Raw genomic sequence first — 18,808 nt, 5'->3', positions numbered from 1 at the left:
TCTCAGCCTCCTGAGTAGCTGGGACCACAGGCATGCACCACCATGCCTGGCTAATTTTTTCTACATATATTTTTAGCTGTCCAATTAATTTCTTTCCATTTTTTGGTAGAGACGGGGTTTCGCTCTTGCTCAGGCTGGTCTCGAACTCCTGAGCTCAGAACGATCCACCCGCTTCGGCCTCCCAGAGTGCTAGGATTACAGGCGTGAGCCACCGTGCCCGGCCTTTTTTCTTTTTCTTTAGGGCAGAGGATGAAAGTGTCTTTGTTTCCATCAAAATAGTTGCAATTGTTAGGTGTAGACATCAAGTTGTTATGGTATGGACGTTCAACTATGTGCAGAATAGGGGGGTGCGCTGTGCGTCAGTTATTAAGCTATTGACTCTTAATCACAAAACCCACTTTCTATGCCTGTTTTGTGATGCTGGGGGGACTCTGAAAACTGCATATCTCCTCTGCTAGAGGGCTTTTTGTTAGGATCTGCCAGTAGTGGGTACCAGAAGGAGAGAAGAAAGTCAGGAAGAGAGAACAAGGGACTTCTCCCCTCCTGTTTGCTTACTATTTCTGCCAGCATCCTACACTCTGGTAGCAGCGGTTGTTTCCAGCTTCTTGTTTCTTTTGGTACTCCCAGCCCTGTACTCACCATTTCCCTTCACAGGTACCAGCATCAGCCGGCAGTGTCTCCTCCTTAACTTCCTTGGGCTTCTTTTTTGAATTTCTAGATTCTGACAAACTACCTTTTTCCCATGTCACTTCAGCCCCAGGAACAGGAGCTGCTTACTTCAGTTGTTATGTTTCCTCAGGGTAATAAGGTCTTTATGCTGCATTTGAAATAGCATAATATTATTTGCAGGTAGACTCTGATTAATTAAAGATGTATATTGTAAACCTCAAGAAAGCCATTAACATTTATTAAAAAGCATTAAATGTTTTCTCATACTGTACTGGATTGCCTGTCACTGCTTAGAGCCATTTCCCACCTTTTCTGCTTTCCCATATATTGCTGGGTCCAGAAGTTTGGGAACTACATTTCCCAGCATTCCCTGCCAGAAGGCTGCTAGTTAGATTCTACCAGTGAGAAGTACAATTGTTTCTCATTTTTTGCAGTGGTTATGTCCTATAAAGTTACTGTGAACAGTAAATAAACAAATACTGAAACATTGCTCCTAAAGGAAATATGGGGTTAGGTTCCTGTGAGCCTCTGGTCACAACATTTTTGTCAACCAATCAATATATGATCTTATTTTATGTCTGTTTCTGTTTAGAGACACCTTATTTAATATGTATTGTTGATTTATTAACATTTAACTCATGACCAACAGCTCTGTAACTCATACCTGAATGGAGCTCTATCTTATACATGTATTTTCTCGTAAGGTACAGCATAGCTTGCTTGTGCTTAGGAATACTACACAGTACTTCTGCCTGGGGACCATTTTAACCTGTGCAATCACTAAAACAAGCACAAAAATAAGAAAAATATAGCACTAAATAGATTGAGAAAGGACATTTGTTTATAGTATGGGGGCTGAAATAAGAAGGCAGAGTGTCACCTTGTTTGACCTCAGCTGGGAACCTGTACCTGGACCAACTCAAATTTACTGCTGCTCTGTGCATGTCCATGAATGACCATGAAAGTTCTGTGAGTATTCATTTTGAGATACAAATAAACTTTAGTGGGCAGGCTGCTTCACAAATATGGATTCAGAATCTATGAACAATGAGGATCGACTGTATTTCTATTTCATCATGCCCATTTCTTCTACCATCTGCCAGGGTAGAGGAAGATGGTAGAGAATTTCCACTTCACTGAGAATTGGCCATTGTTTTTGCCATGCTTCTAAAAGTGCCATTCCAGTAGCTGAGGTGCTTACTGGGTTGTTAAATCCCATGTCCTGAGAATGTGTCCCCAAGTCAATGATTTCTTTCTTATCCAATCTTACATTCCAGGTTGCCCAATCAAGCACCCTCAAAATCCAATCCCAGGGGTACTCCCCTGGCTTTTGACAATACAGACTGGTTAATTCTTGAAATTTAGGGGTATAGTCTATGTTTTCCCTTGTTTGGCTCAATGCATTCCCAGCCAGGTTACTGTGGTATTTAACCCTAGTTACCAGCCTGGCAGCTAGGAAGGGAGGTGGGGCAGCGCTGAAGAGGGGCATCTGTTGCCTGTGGGGGAGGGTTTCTGTAGCATCTTCCAGTACAGTAATAGCTCAGTTCTTAGGAAGGGTGGCCAGCTTGGCAAGGGCCCAGAGCATGTGTCCCAGAGTCAACATCCTCAGGAGCACCCACCCAGATGTCCCCACCCCATGTTTTAGATCTCGGTTCACCCCACCAGGGTCCTGCCCTTCACACAACAGACTTTCTTTGCCTGAGCATTCAGACATCCCTGGAGCTCTAGACTCTAACTTAGCTCTTCATCCTGTTCCTCAATTGTGTCTGTCTTTCCACTACCACAGGGGCTGAGAGCCTCATTGTAAGTGACCACTGGAGCTCTCTGCCTCTTAAATTTAGCCATTAACTGCTCCTTAACAGCACGCAGTCTCTCATTATTCTTTTGCAATACAGCCAGCCAACCACCTTCCTCTGTCTTTGCACACATTGTTCTCCCCACATTTTTCAGGTGCTGGCATCATAGCACCCACCACAACATTCTCCTCCATGCAGGTATTTTCCCAGGTCCCCGTCAGTGAAATCTTTAGCATTTGAACCACCACCTTGTTTTAGAGACTGTCTATGCTCTACTAGGAGGGCATCCTCTTTGCCTGCTGAACAGGGGATGAGCCAGTCCCAAATCCACATCTTACCACCTGTTTTCCCTGATCATTCCTGGTACTTCTTGTGTCCGTCCGTGTTCCTGGAGAAACAGATGCCAAGACAGGATTAAACATGCAAGGATTTTATTAGGGGACATGGGCAGGGAGCCATTTCCAGGTTGGGAGAGACATCAGACTATAAATCAAGTCTGACGTCAAGTGAAGGAGAGAGGGAAGGAAGTGGTGGAAGCACCCTATGCTACCATGCAGTCCAAGGAATGTTCAGCAAGGCCATTGGGCTGTCCCTGAGCCAGAGATGATCATCAGAGGAGTGCCATTGTCACACACAGACAGGCCTGCCTTAGCATTCCTGCCATGGTCAATTGTTGGGTGCAGCCCACGAGTATCGTGGCCTCAGTGCAAATGCTTTGATGGATTTCAGAGTGCAGCAGCTGGGCCCTTGGTCAAGTAACCTCCCTATAATTGGAGGTCTGCAAGGTGCATTTTCATGGTCACTATAGGATTAATTCACTTTTCCTCAGAAGAGCCCTCCAAGGTAGATGCTCTGAATATTACCTTTTTAGAAATGAGAAGATTGAGGCATGGAGAGATTTAGACATTTGCCCGAGGCCACATAGCTGGGAAATGGCAAAGCCAGGATTGTTTCCTAGAATTGAGCAAATCCAAAACTTCACTCTCAATCCCTGTTCTTCCAGTCTCTCCCTGCTGCCCTTCTTAAGGGCTGCTTCCCCTGAAGCCCCTTGGGGACACCTCACCATTGCCACTGCTACCTGTGTCCCTAATGACAGTGCTCTTTCCTGTGCCCTAGACTCTGTCTCCTGACACCCTCCAGAGAGACAAGCCCCCGGGATCTGGAGGAGTTCCTCATTCCAGAATCCTCATAACATCAGGGTGCTGACAGCCTCTGCACAGAAGCTACCTCTTGAGCAACAGGGAAGGGTGGGTTATGCTTCTGTATTGGTTATCTTTTGCTGTGTAACAATTTTATCACAAATTTAGTAGCTTAAAATAACATACATTGATTATCTCAATGTTTACTTAGGTCAGGAGTCCAGCACAGCTTAGCTCAGTCCTCCGATTCAGGGTCTCACAAGGCTGTAATCAAGGTGTTGGCCAGGGTTGCAGTCTCATCTGAGGCTCGAAAGGGGAAGAATCTACTCTGAGCTCCTGTGATTGTTGGTGGCCTTCTGTTTCTTGCAGGCTGCTGATTGAGGGCCTCAATTTTTTTTGCTGGCTGCTGGCTGGAGCTGCTCTCAGTTCTGTGCTGCATGGTCTTGTCTATAGGGCAACTCACAACATGGCAGCTCACAAACTGGCAGCTCACATCTTCAAGGCAGCGAGAGAGTGTCTCCTAGCAAGGTGGGTTACAATCTTATGTAACGTAGCCAAGTACAAACCCTTTACCTCATTCTATTGGTTAGGAGCAAGTCAGGTCCTGCCCACACAAAGGCATGGACATAAGGAGGTGAGGAGTGTGGGGGCCACCTGAGAGTCTGTCTACCACACCTTCCTTGTTGATCAGCATCTCTAATGAAAGTTACTCCTTGAACTGTCCCAAAGTTTGGCTTTCCATGAAGTATAAGGCTATGTGAAGGCAGTTGGGTTGGGGATTGCCCCTTGGTGATTTCTCCAACCCTCTTTGCCTCCTGTCATTCAAAACTTCCTTCCCCTCATTGAGAGTGACTCAGACACATTAGATACCGAGAGCTGGCCCACTTCACCAGCATGTCATATTTTGACACATCCTGTAACACATATTTAAGCATGGGAGTGACATGATTGATCAGACTTTATAATAATTGTTTTTTTAAAAAACAGCTTTATTCATGTGTTAGATAATTCACCCACTTAGAGTGTATAATTGAATGGTTTTTAGCATATTCACAGAGTTGTGCAACCATCATCACAATAAATTTGAGAACATTTTCATCATCCCCAAAAGAAAGCTGTCACCTAAGCTATCGCCCTTAATTCCCTGACCCGCCCCCCCAGCCCTAGTCAACCATTAATCTATTCTTTATCTCTATAGATTTGCTTTTTCTGGACATTTCATATAAATGAGATAATATAATATGTGGTCTAGCTTCTTTCACTTAGTGTGCTTTTAGGCTTCATCTATGTTGTAGCATGTATTAGTACTTCATTTCTTTTTATATTCCATTGTGTGGACAAACCTCATTTTATTTATCTGTTCATTGGTTGATGGACATTTGGGTTATTTCCATTTTTGGATATTGTGAATAATGCTATGAACATTTGTGTACAAGTTTTTGTGTGGACATATTGTTTTCATTATTCTTGGATATATATCTAGGGAATTGTTGAGTCATATGCTAACTCTACATTTAACCTTTTAGGAGCTGCTGGACTGTTTTCCAAAGTGGCTGCACTATTTTATATTCCCATCAGCAGTGTATAAGGGTTCCATTCTCTCCACCTCCTCACCAACATTTGTTATTGTCTATCTTATTTGTTATAGTCATTCTAATGGATGTGAATTTGTGGATTTGATTTGCATTTTCCTAATGAATAATGACATTGAGCACTTTTTCATGTGCTTACTGACCATTTGTATGTCTTCTTTGGAGAAATGTCTATTCAGATCCTTTGCTCATTTTTAAATTGGGTTTACAATAACTTTTGATATCTCACTAAAGAATCTGTGTTCATTGAAGAAAACTTAGAAATGATGCATAAGCATAATAAAATAATAACGCCATTTAGCAAGCATTTGTTGCAAACGTTGTGCTAAACTCCTTCTGTGCTTGCCGGAAGTCACACAGGTAAATATACTAGTAGTTAATGTTTACTGAGCTCCTGTTAGGTGCCAGGCCCTCTCCCATGTATCGTCTCATCTAATCCTTCCAACAGCCTGTCTGAAGAGGGTGCTACTCTCATTATACTCATTTTTAAATAAAGAAACTGAGGCATAGTGTTGTTAAGTGACTCCTGTGCACAGTTTGCTGGTGGCAGAGGCAGGACTTGGACTCTTGCAGTCTGTCTCTCCAGCTCTTGCACTCAACTTTCACCTTGTGCATTTCTGAATCCAGAGGCTCTGAGCAGAACCATGCACTACACAGTCTCTTGTTCTCTTTAAGTAAACAATTATCTTCTTTGATGATTACTATTTTCTTAATACAAAATTGCAGAAGTTTCCCTCAGAGATCCCTTAAGACTTAGAAATGGTTTAATTTCTACTATTTCTTTTTGTTTGTTTGTTTGTTTCCTTTTTCCTTTCATAGGCTTTGGGAAGCACAGTAACCAATCTTTCCATACTCATTCACGTTACTGCAAAATGAACTTGAAAATTGTCAAAATGATGTTCTACTTGTCTACATGCCCAAGAATCATTCGGAGTAGGGCAGGGCATCGTACCCCCGTTCTGTGGGAGGCGGAACAGAGTTTTACTGTGGGTCCAGACTTCCAGGGCTTCATGGACCTGGCTTCAGCTGTCTTTGCAACTTCTTATTTCTGCGACTTTAAACAAATGACTTAACCTCTCTGCTCACCTCATCGTGCCTGGCACAGAGGAAAGGACCTGGGAGCAGGCAGACAGGATCCAGGCTCACTTCCCAGCTTTGCACTTGGGTGGTCTCGGGCAACTCCCTTCACCTCGTTGGGCCTAACTTTGCCCAGCTGTAAAATAAATGGATTGGACCCGAGAATCTCCGAGGCTTCTTCCAGCTCTGACGTTCCGTGCTCTATGCCTACCTCCGAGTTGTAAAGAATGGACACTGAGGTGATGTCTCCTTCACAAAACCATTTTTTATTGAAAATCATAAATCCTAGGTAGAGACTTAAGGGGGAAATTGGGTGAGGCCTGTAAGGCTGTGTGGGGATGCACGGCTTTTTCTAGGCAGGGGATGGGCGTGGCGGGGCGCCGGGCCGGGTGTGCGGACAGCGGAGCATCCCTGCAGGTTGGGAGGGCTTCTGCGGACGAGCGCGGAGGCCAACGCCAGCGAGGACCGCGGCTGCAGCGGCTGCGCACTGGCACTATCAGCCAGCCGATTTGCGTGTCTCCGCCCCCGCGACGAGCTGGTTGGGGGGCTGGTCTGGCACCGCGCGCCGATTGGCTGTGCGACCCGCCGCTCAGGCCCAGGAGCGGACGGTTCCTACTGCGGCTGGGCACCGGCTAGGCTCCCGCGTCGGCCCGCGCTCCAGCTGCGCCCGGCCCGGCCCCGGCCCGGCTCGCCCCGGTCCCGGCCTCCGAGCGAAGGCGCCGCTGCCGCTGGGCCCCTCCCAAGGCCATGAGGAGGCGGCGGCAGCCACTGCGGCCCGCGTCAAGGTGACCGGCCGGGACTGCGGCGGCGGCGAGAGCGGCGGTGAGAAGAGCGGCCGGCGGGGCGGGGCGGGGCCCTGAGGGCCGGGCTGGAGGGAGCTGCAGGTGCGGGGGGCGGGGTTGGAGGAGGCAGTTGGGCGGGGCCGAGGGGGGCTGCAGGTACGGGGGGTGGGGCCAGGAAGGGCGGCAGGTTTGCCAGTGGGAGGGGGCTGCGAGGTGAGGCCAAAGCTGCGGGGCGAGCTCGGGCCTGAGGAAACCACAGGTGCAAGGGGCGGGGGGCGGGGCCCCGAGTGGTTGCAGGTCCGGAAGCGGGGCCACAGGTGAGGAGCGGGGCGGGCGGTGAGTGGTCGCGGGAGAAGGGAGGGCCGCCCTTTCCGCGGTGCAGGGAGGCCTGGGTGGGAGCAGGAGCTCTGTGCTCTCTGCGGATTCTGGAGGCATCTTGCCTGTGCCTTAGCTGAGTCCGACTTGGAGCTCAGCTGCCCTGCTTACTAGGCCGGCTGCCTCCCCTGTACCAAGCGTACCCTAAGTGGGGCGCGCTGTTTTTCACACCTCAGGGACTTTCCTGTTGCTGTTGAAGGGGCATGTTTAGATTGGGGGTGGTTGGCTTTCATTGGATGGTCAGCTGTTGAAAAATGTGTATGCTTGGAGTAGTTAGTGTGAAGCTTGGAGGGGTCCTGGCTTGTTGGCTCCTGGTCCCAGATGTTGCTGCAAATCTTAACAGTGCTAGTCTCAAAAAGACTGAAAGGACAGCCTGATGAGGGGGAAGAGCAGGAATGAGAATTTAGAAGCTTTGACTCTGTGTTACCTGGGAGAGTCAGTCACCTCTCTGAGCTTTGTTTCCCTCTTTGCAAAATGAGCATCATGGTACCTGCCTTGTGTGCCTCCTAGGGGGCCTTGTGAGATAGCGTGAAGCAGTACTTACTGAGCAAATCGTTGGAGAAAGTTAGAGCCTCCTTCTTGTGCTGAAGGACAGGTTGGAGTCCAGGACTGGAGAGTCTAAAGAGGAGAGGGTTACTAGTGAAGAGGGGAGAATAGACCACTTTCTTGTTGGAGTTTGGGATGAAGTTTGTGCTGGGGAGTCTCCAAAAGACTCAATTGTATCTTGGATCAGGACTGCTTCTCCCTGCGAGGCCTCCGAGGGAGCTGTTGCAACCCAGGGAGTAATGACAAATGGAGAGCCGAGGAACATTTAATTGTTTGCTGACCTTTAGCCCCCAACCCCAGTGAAGACTCTGAGCTGGAGCATGTGGCTTAGGCTTGAGCCTTGTGGGATTCCCCTTCCCCCACCCAAGGACACACTCTGATTTTACCACATTGCAAAAGGAAGACACCAAAAAGAAGGGAATGCCAGAACTTTATTAGTTTCCTGCAGGAGCAGAGAAAAGGAAGTGAGATGATGGGGTTCCCTCTGAGTTTCAGAAGAGTGTCCCATACACATTTGTGTGAGCTTTCAGTGTCCAGTGCTTCTGCTCACTGGCAGTTGACTGGTCTGCCGTGTAATGCCTCCTACCTGCGTTGCATGGACAGAGGAGCAGGCAGGTGGAGGCTTCTCTACTGGCTGGTGTTTTTCTTCACTGCAGAAGCTACTGGCCTTTTGGGGACCAAACACCATAGTGCTGGCCTCCCTCACTGCCACTAGTTGGTGTGGTAGCCCAGTGACATCATGGGCATGGCATCTCTTACTGGGGCCTGTGCTGTGTGGCAGGTACCAGAGGGTCTAGAAGCAGCATGTGTGAGTTGTCCCACTCTGTCCTGCAGAAACTATGGAAATAGAAAATGGAAAGCATGCAGAGACTGCTGCCCTCTGGGGTGACCATCATGCTCTGTGGCTTAAAAGGAAAGCCCAAACTTGGTGGCAAACAAGAGCTAGAACACGTGTTGGATAATAAAGGGGTTTTGTTTTTATTAGAGTGACAACATTCAGAGTTGAGAGAAAAACTTCATTAATGGGAAAGTATTGCATCCAAGGCTCTCTCTAATATGGCCCCAGTCTACCTATTAATATTACAGTAGGTTTTCCTTTTCAGTATGGAGAGTAAGAGCTCTACTTGAAAGACAGTTAGTTCTGTGCTTGAAGCCTCAGGCCACCACCTCCTGCTGTGTGAACCAGTACCACTTTCTCAGCTTCTCAGAGCTTTCCTTTCCTTATTTGTATTAGGTCATTAAATATGAAATGTCCAATTTCAAATAAAAAGTTTAATTTATTATATCTCAAACAAGAAGCAGTACAATTAATCAAAGTGTGTGCCTAAACTATCGACATAGTTTTGCCGCCTTATTGGTAGCTTGCTTATGCCAACAGTGAGGAAGCCTGGAGAGTGAGTGGCGATGACATCGTGAAAGGCGTTTTCCACAGCTTGTTGAGAATTGAATATTTTTCTTTGCAAGAAGTGGTCCAAAGCCTGGAAGAAGTGCTAGTCAGTTGGTGCAAGGTCTGGCGTATACGGGGGATGACAGAGAATCTCCCAGTCTAGCTTCTGTAGTTTGAGCAGTGTTGTTTTTTGTGACATGTGGTCTTACAAGAGGTTTAGCCTGTCTCTGTTGACCGATCTTGGCTGCTTACTCACAAGCATCCTCATCATTTCATCCAGTTGGTTGCAGACATCTACTGTAATTGATTGACCAGGTTTCAAGAAGCTGTAGTGGATAATATCAGCGCTGGACCACCAAATAGACACCATTAGCTTTTTTTTTGATGAATATTCAGTTTTGGACTGTGTTTCAGCACTTCATCTTTATCCAAGCATTATGCTGAACACTTGTAATTGTCAAAAAGAATCCATTTTTAATCACATGTCACAATACAGTGTAGAAATGGTTCGCCTTTGTGTCATGACAGCAAAGAAAGGCAAGCTTCAAGACAATTTCTCTTCTGATGCTCGTTTAATTCATGCAGAACCCATCTATCCAGCTTCTTTACCTTGCCCATTTGTTTCAGATGGTCCAGTATTGTTGGAATAGTAATGTCAAACCTTGCTGCTAATTCATGCTTAGGTTGAGATGGATTCGCTTCCGTTATAGTTTTCAGCTCATCATTATCCACCTTGGTCTCAGGTCACTCACGTGGCTCATTTTCAAGATTAGTATCCCCAGAACAGAACTTCTCAAACCATTAATGTACTGTGCATTCATTAGCCATATCCTTCCTAAACACTTTGTTGATATTTCGAGCTGTCTGTGCTGCATTGGTTCCACAACGGAACTCACATAAAAAAAATAACACGAATTTTTGACTTATCCATAGTTTCCCAAAAATTGCTCTAAAAATTTTTTTGAAAGATAATTATAAGCTAAAACATAGATTTAAAAGAATGAGAATGTACCTTTACAATAAAAAAACAAACAAATAAACAAACAAGAGTCAAAGTGAAATGTCAGATATCAACTGTCGAACTTAGTACTTAAGGAAATAGGACATTCCGTACTTAATAACCTAATAAAACAAGGATAACCATGCCTACCTTGTGAGGTGGTTATGCAAAATAAATGAGACAAGATGTCTGAAAGCATCTGGTCCATTTGGCACTCAGGATCTTTTCCTGCCCCTCCCTGCCTGCCCATCTTTCAACACAAGCTACTCAGAACGGCACGTAGCACGTAAGGAGAGCAGGACAGGGAATTCTGAGGCCTTCACCTCTATATAGCCTTGAACAAAATCCCTTCCCCTCTCCAGACCATATTTTTCTTATCTGAATAAGGAGGGTATTAGACTATGTGATCATCAAGAGTGCTTCTAGCTCTGGCATTTGGATTAGCACACCGTCATATTTTCCTGAAAGGCAAGAGGAAGGAAACTATTACCTGTTGCTTAGTTCTTCTTTTAAAAATATCTGTGTAGCACCTCAGGTGGCACATAGTAAGTGCTCATTAAATGCTTGTTGCAAGACCAGATGAAGGTCTTTAGGAAGAAGGCATGGCAAATTGTCACTGCTGATATCTGTACCTTCAACATGCATTTTATTTATTGCACAAAAATATTGTGATATTAGTAACAGTGAACTTTAACATAAAAGACAAAAATTGTTTCACAGTTCTATTTGACTGCAAATTAAGTTCATCTAATTTTTGTTCATAAATATTCATAATTTTTCATGGTTGCAATCCATGTATGTGATATATGAAAGCATTTGGGAAAGGCCCAGCAATAAATGGTTTCTTTAAATATTTTTTTTAAGAAGTAGAAAAATCACACATGGATTTTTCTAAGGCAAGTAGGGGAATAAATTGTAAAATAAGTGTCTTTCTTGCCTGTTGGTTCCCAGTCCTTCTCCCTAGGGGCAGCCACCATTACCAGTTTCTTGTTTGTTATGTATTCTTTTTCTTACACAAAGAATAATATTCTATACATATTCTTTGCTTCTTCATTTATTCACTTCATCTCTTTTGGAAATTGTTCCAACATTGGAAAATGTTCCAATTGGTACATGCAGTTCTCCTTAATAAATGATTTTGACTGATTTTATAAGCACAATTTTGTATCTTCATCCCCTTCCCCCAATGATGTTTACTCAGTGATGGTTAGCAGTCATTGTTTAGAAGACTAAAAAGAGACATCCCTTGTCCTCTTCTAGGAGAAAAATGGCTTTGGTCCCAGTGAACAGTAGATTAAAGGGCAGTCCATGTGTCTGGATGCAGGACTGAGAACTGAAAGAGAAAGGAAAAGGGATTTGTTCGCTGGTAATTGAGAACTAATTTTCCATTCCGGCCATGATTCAAAGTCCAGCACTGTCACTTAGTGGCTATATGATTTGAGTCAATTTACCTAATCTCTGCATCTCAGTTTCCCTGTCTGTAAAATGGATAATACTAACAGGATTGGTCTTTGGGGCTGTTTGTGCTGAGGAAATGAGATCATTTACACAGAGTACATGCAGCTATAGCACGTCATGGTAGATGCTCAGGAAGGGTGAGCTGCTATGTTAATAATTGAAAATAGACCCTTCATCCTTTGTCAGCAGATATTTACAGGGCACTTAACGGTGAGCCATGGAGAATGTCTAAAGTCCCTGCCTTTGAACCACTCACATACTGCATGGGGAGACCAACACACAAGCCACTGGTTACAGAATAGTAGGTGGGTTGATGGTGGAGAGGTGGGCACTGTGTGGGATCAGAGGCAGGGAGCAGTTGCTTCTCCCTGGGTGATTTGGGAATGTCTCTTCAGCTCAAATTCCCCCTCCTTTGTGAAACCTGCTCAGTTCTTCCACACATGAGTGATCCTGCTCCCATCTGTGCTCCCTTGACTTTTGGTGTGTGCACATCTTGATCAGAGCACATGTCACATTATTGCATGCACAACTTTGTACCTGTGTCTTCTCCCTGCACAAGGAAAGTCTCCTACTTTCTTTGCTGCTGTGTCTCCAGAGCAGGCTCTTGACAAACAGTGTGATAGACCTCTGCTCAGACAAGTCATGCTACCAAATGGTGGCAAACTTTAATTTACAAGTTATCAGGTCTGTGGTGCAACTCAGTCTCTGGACTCGATTTCTTCACTCCTCAAATATTTGAGTGCTGACCCTGAGACAGGCATGCGCTGTGCTGTATGCTAACCAGAGGCTCTGGGTATGGCTGGTGATACTTGTCCTACAAAGTCTTAGGGATGGGAGAGAAAGACATATTTGTTCCAGGTATTCCGGGTCAAGATGGGGAAGCAGAAAAAAGGACAAGCCCCAAAATGAGCCACTCATACTTGCTGAAGCTCACCTTTCCTTTCCTCGGAAGTGCGGCTGCTCACCCTTCACTTGGACTGGGCTTATGGAGGGGCAGGCCAAGGGATCTGAGTAGGTGGTCTGTGGATTTTCAACCCAGGGCGGGGGAGAGTTGATTGGATTGGCGTCTGTGAGAAGTGTTTCTCGCCCCACTTTCTTGGAAGAGAGAACACTTCACTTTCTTCAGGTGGGTGTTCATTTACCAGCCTTGCTGGGCTCCTGCTTTGGGCTAAACCTTGTGTTGGATGCTAGACATGTGGGGATGAAGGAGCTCCGTCCTTGCCCTTTGGGTGCTCACAGTCGGTGGAGGAGTTACCTGCAAACAGAAGGTGACTGAAGGTGAGCCACAACAGACAACCTGCAGTGAAGTGGCCAAGCAGATTCAGGCTCTGAAGCTAGGCAGACCTAGGTTCAAATCCTAGCTCTGCCACAACAACCTGTGTGACCTTGGGCAAGTGTCTTCCCTGCTCTGAGTCTCAGTTTTCTAATTTGTAAAATGGATGGCAGTATTACCTAACTTAGGGCTGTCGACGGCTTCAGTGAAATAATGGCGTGGGATGTTTAGCACAGTGCCTGACGGGAAGCTAATTGCACGCTGTTATACTTGTACATGGTGCTGTGGGAGCGCCAAGAATCACCTTTTTGGCTATTTTCTCTGGGTTCTAGTGACAGTGTAGTGGTAATGATGTAAGTTGGGAGGTGAAGGTGATGGTCAAGGTGTCCGAGCAACCAGCTCTGAAGTCACTCAAGGAGTCTTCAGGACCTTCCTCACCAGCCCTGTTGGCCCTAGGGCTGTGGGTTTGTTTACAAGTGTTTCCTCCCCTTTTCTGCACGAGCTCCCCTCAAGGGTGGGTTTAAGCCCACGTCACTGTGAGTGCCTTCTGTTTGAGCACCTGCACTGACCAGTTCCACGACTTTTCCTCAAGGGGAGGCGTGAGTCGAGCTTGTCTCACCTGCACTTGCTGAAGAGAGCAGAGACCAGGACGGCCCAGAGCAGCACATCGTTCCTCGGTTTCTCTGCAGAGCTTTCAAATCCACTGTGTTCTTTGTGGGAGATTTATCTCCTGAGCGTCAGAGAGGCAGACAGGGCATTGCTTAAAGAACAGATTCTGGAGCACAGGCAGATGTGGGTTTGTGTCCTGACTCCACTGCTCACAAGCCGTGTGGCTTTGAGCAAGTGACCACACCTCTGTTTCCGCATCGATACCAGAGGTGTGATACAGTATTACTTACTATCTTATACTTGCAGGGTTCCTACAGGGTTTCAGGGAGATGATGAGGCACAGGGCTTAGCAGAGGGCTTGCACATCGTGAACACCCAGTAAATGTGAGCTAGAATAATGTCCTCTTTTCACCCAGGGTTATAGGGCTTTTTAGGATGCTTTTTTAGGGGAGGTATTAATTTATTGCCCATGGAAGTTATGTGAGTTACTGCACAAGGAATGTGTTAAAACTCAGATGTGCTTGGTGATGGGGCGGGCCACAGCACCCAGGGTGGCCAGCAGAACTCACCCTGTGTTGGGATTGCAGGTGTAGCCACGATTTGCACAAAGACAGTAGGGTACTGGTGAGGGAGAGCATGGAGCACCCTGGGAGCAGGGCCTCTGTCTCAGGCCCAAGCAGGAACTGGGGGCTGGCTTCGCAAGCCCTTTCTCTTTCATCATTCTTTGATTCCTTGTAAATAATGGGTCTTTAATATGAACTAAGGCAACACGATACTTTCCCTCTTTAAGATTTAAATACTTTTATCATTAATATAAGGTTTTATTTTAAGGCTAAGTCAATTACTTGAGTAATCAGAAGAAAATTTAAACATTTGGTCTTGACATTCATAGGTTTCTTTGAAAATCATCTTACTTGAGATGAAAGGAAAAATAATGTATTTAAGTCTGTGATTGTTGGATATAGCAATTCTCACTTTTGTATAAGCCTGATAACTAGGGCAAGGGAAATCTGTGCCTTTGGTACATTTCTGAATAATTAAATATTTATGGAAAACAAGTTTCTAAATTCAAGAGAATTTGCTGTGTCTCTTTTTGTGGCAGTAGAGTTTGTTATATGGAATTAGTTACTTTCACCATTTTCAGATATTTCTTATTTTGTGTCTTCTGTGTAGCTGTTTTTCCCTCCCCCCAATTAGGCATCATTTCTCAACACTTTCAGTCCACTGGCATTTATCAATTGTTCTCCCATTGGGTTCCCACAGCACTTTCTGCCCTGGCCTAGCACGTAGTAGCATACGTGACCACCAGTGGCTTCCTGGTGACTCCCTCTCTGGACTCTGCAGAGTGAGTCTGCATTTGTTCTTCTTGCCATACTCAGGGCCCAGCCTAGGAATAGTACAAGGCAGCCAGAATGATCTGAGTATGTCATTACCTTTGCTTAAAACCCTTCCTTCAGTGGCTCCTAATTTCCGTTAGAAAAAAGACCAGATCATTAGCATGGCCTGCGAGGTGTAACAACAAGGGTTTTTAGTGTATTTGTTGGATATGTCTGTCTGCCCTGGTGCAGTGAAATGCAGTCCCATCAGATCATGGACTGTGGCTGTTTTGCTCACCAGCAGGTCCTCAGTGCCTAGCGCAGCATCTGGCAGGTAGTGGATGTTCCATAAATGTTTATTGGATGAATAAATGGAGTAAATAGCAGGTGCCCAGTGACTGATTTGAACCTATAAAAGGAGAAGATTGTTGGATCTGAGGTTCCTTCCATTATACAATATCTCAACACTTTACAACATTTAAAAAGTCTCTTGACACCTGTTATTTCAGCCTCATATTGATTCTGTGGGGCAGAGGGGCACATTTTGATGTGCGTAGGAGAAAACGGAAGCTCAGAGAGGTTAAACAAATTGCCCAAGATGTACCTGTGAGAGAAGCTGGGAGTTCTAACACCCCCTCACGTGCCTCTTCTCGCACCCCAGGCTGCCTCAAGGTGTGGTTTCTGACACACACATTGTAGGAGTCACAGGTAGATATGACAACAAGGCTTCATTTGAAAAAGGTACTTGTAATAGTTTCTCTGGGTTTTAAATATTTTAATTTCCTGATAATTGAATTTGAGGAGTTGAGTTCAATTTGGAATGATGGGTTTAAGGTCCTGTTTCATTCTGGGGACCAGGAAATCCTGATCTTTCCTGTAAATGTCTGAAGTATGGTATTATTGATGGCTATACTGATTAGCTGATAACTAGGGTGAGAATTTGTGTTCTTGTTGAGAACATTTTTGATAAGATTAGAAGTTACTTGTTGATTGATATGTAACATTCTAGTGATGTTTTCAAAAGATGCTGGTTGGGTTCAGTTAGTCTCTTTCTTTCTTTTTTTTTTTTTCTTTTTTTTCAGAGATGGGTGTCTCACTATGTTGCTCAGGCCAGACTCAAATTCCTGGGTGAATAGCTGAGACTACAGGTGTGTGCCACCACACCCAGTTGGTCAGTTAGCTTATTTCTTTAATTTATCTGTGAGTGTACTCACTATGGGGCACCTATGCAACAAGCACCATTGTGGCCTTTGTGCTCATCAGATATAGCGTCAGTCTGTTCTGAAGATTAGGGGTCATTGAGTCCACTCTTCCCACTTTCCAGATGAGGGTGAAGACTTTGCCAGATTTTCATACTCAAGTCCATGGACTTGAGCACATTCATTTGCATATAGCGATTTCTCAACAGCTGCCTGCAGTTTAGGTACTGTTGCTAACGGACCATGTCCAGGGTGAAGCATTTATCTCGGATGAAAACCTCTGCTTTAGGGTCCTTTGTTGAATCTACTGTGGACTGTATCGGAACAGGGACTAAGTCCTAACTTAGTACACAGCTCCAGGATCTAGCCCAGCGATGATGGCTAGCTAAGAAAAGAGAATGCCTATTGTGGTCTGTTAGCACCATCTTGATCTTAGGGGGCTTCTTAATCGCCAAGAGATTCTTGGAACCAAGTGTTATCGATATAGCCAGTAGTACTTACGGGACAGAGAGGAGCAGCCTGGTATCACAGACAGATCAATGGATATGAAGCCAGAATGCCAAAGGTGTCAATTTGCTTTGAGATACCTGCTTTCCAGGTAAACAGGAATATTCTCAGTGTGTGTACATCCTTTAGGAAAGACCCAGTTTTAAGATCTGAGATTGCATTGTGAGGGTTGAGTCGGAATAGAGAGCTGGATCACATTAAAGGATTGTACCAACAGCCAACGGCGGCCTTATTCCTCATTCTTCCCTGCCCTGCCAGAACTACTTGCCTGCCAGTTCATCTTTCTGTCCATCCACCCATATATCTGTGGATCCAGTTCTTGTCCAGGGCCTACTGAGTGCCAGCACTATGCTGAGTGTGGGATCATAGCAGCAGAAAAAGACAAATCTGATTGTGCGTTTTTAGTCTTAGCTACTTGGGAGGCTGAGGCAGGAGGATCACTTGAGTCCAGGACTTCAAGTCCAACCTGGACAACATAGCAAGACTCTGTTTCAAAAAAATTAATTACAGCACTGATGATGGCTAAAAAAGAGGAGTACGAGGTGCTGACAGACCATAAGTTGAATGGTTTCTCCTACTAGGAGAGTCAGAGACAGCTTCCCAGAGGAAGGGGCCCTTAAGCTGACACCTGAAGGATGAGTTGGAGCTTTCCAGGTGGAGAGGTGGCAGTTGCATCTGCCATGGTCCCAGCTAGGGAAAGGGCATGGCGAATTCCAGAAGTACCAGAGAGCCAGCATGGCTGAAGCGCCGAGAACAAGGGAGAGACTAGTGTTGGCGCCCCAGTCGTGGCATTGTTTCCTTCCACTGTGCTAGAAGTCCTGGATAAATTGTATAGTTGCTGACTCTTTTAATAACTCCCCAGCTGTCACGAAAACCATCTATTATTGAAACATTACCTGCCATGGTTTCTAAGATAGCAGTCGGTCTTGTTTTTATTGCTTTCTAGATTGGTTGCTTCCTTAGCTTCTTGAGGGTTTGGAAGAAAACCTTGATCTCATTAGTGGCTTTCAATCATTAAGTAAAAATGTACTAAGCTTGCAGCTGGGCTTGACACTGCAGTCCCTGCCCTGAGGAGCCCCACGGACTTGACAGATGGGGATAAATCAGTGGTGATGATGCAGTGTCAGGTGAGGTGTAGCGATGGCAATGGAAGCTCATGGGACCCAATAAGACTCACAGGATCTTGCAGACTTTCAGTTTTGCAGGTGAAGAGGGATACAGGCAGAGGAAGCCGACTGTGCAGAGGTTCAGAAGCAAGAGAGAGCGGATGTGTTTCGGGAATGGTGAGCAGTGTGGTGTTGCTGGAGTATGAGCTTCGTGCTGGGGAAGGGAGGGAGGAGCTGGCAGGAGAGCAGGTTAGGAAGGTGGTTTGGAGTCAGTTCACAGAGGGACTTGCAGGCAGTGCTTAGGAATCTGGATGTTATCTTGTGGCCAGTGGAGACTTGTTCGAGTTATAAGGGAGAAAGACCGTCACTATGATCCTGGTGGCAGTGTGGAGGGTGGTGGTGTGAGAGGGGACCAGAGATTGGGAGCTGAGTGAGGGGCTATTATGGGAACCCAGGAGTGGGGTGACAGGGTCCTGGCTGTGGGGATGGGGAGGAGAAGGCAGGTTTGAAGAATTGAGGTAGAGAAACTGAGTGGTAGATGGGAGGGAGGGTGACATCAGGGTTCCTCCCTTGGGTGCCACAAGATAGGGGACCAGTGATGGAGATATGGAACATGAAAGGAGTGCTGGGTTGGGAAAAGGAAGGTGGAGACTTTGGTTTTGGCCATTTTGAGCTTGGGGTGCCTGTGGGGGCAGCTTGGTGGAACTGCCCATCTGGCAACTGCTCTGCTGGTCTGGAGCTCAGAGAGAGAGGTCAGGGTGGTTCTCACGCTTTGGAGCGTCAGAATCTTCTGGTGTTTCGTGGGGGGAGGCTGGCCATCTGGGTTAAGAGCTTTCACAGGTAGTTCAGATTTCACCGTGGACTGGGAGAGAGACTTGGGCTCATCCTTGAGGAGACGGCCCCTGCAGTTGTATTGTAGGAGAGGATGGGATTACTCAAGGGTTGCGTGTTGTGAGTGGAGGGTCCTACTGGATTTC

General features: G+C 45.9%; 1 protein-coding gene across 3 annotated transcripts in view; it reads left to right on the top strand.

Annotated features, from left to right (window-relative positions):
* Positions 1-18,808, top strand: part of RALGPS1 (Ral GEF with PH domain and SH3 binding motif 1) — a 305,604-nt gene that overhangs the window by 37,124 nt on the left and 249,672 nt on the right. The window contains exon 1 of one of the 3 annotated variants that reach the window (XM_012639802.1): positions 6,922-7,095. The exons of the other annotated variants lie outside the window; for them this stretch is intronic. The gene's annotated coding sequence lies outside the window, so the exon portion shown is untranslated. Of the gene's footprint in view, positions 1-6,921; positions 7,096-18,808 lie in introns of those variants that run through there. 3 annotated transcript variants of the gene reach the window in all.

Source organism: Propithecus coquereli, unplaced genomic scaffold (genome assembly GCF_000956105.1).
Source record: "Propithecus coquereli isolate 6110/MARCELLA unplaced genomic scaffold, Pcoq_1.0 Scaffold142, whole genome shotgun sequence".
Lineage (NCBI taxonomy): Eukaryota > Metazoa > Chordata > Mammalia > Primates > Indriidae > Propithecus > Propithecus coquereli.
The sequence above is the reverse complement of the archived record's forward strand: the minus strand, read 5'-3'. Positions and strand labels throughout refer to the sequence as shown.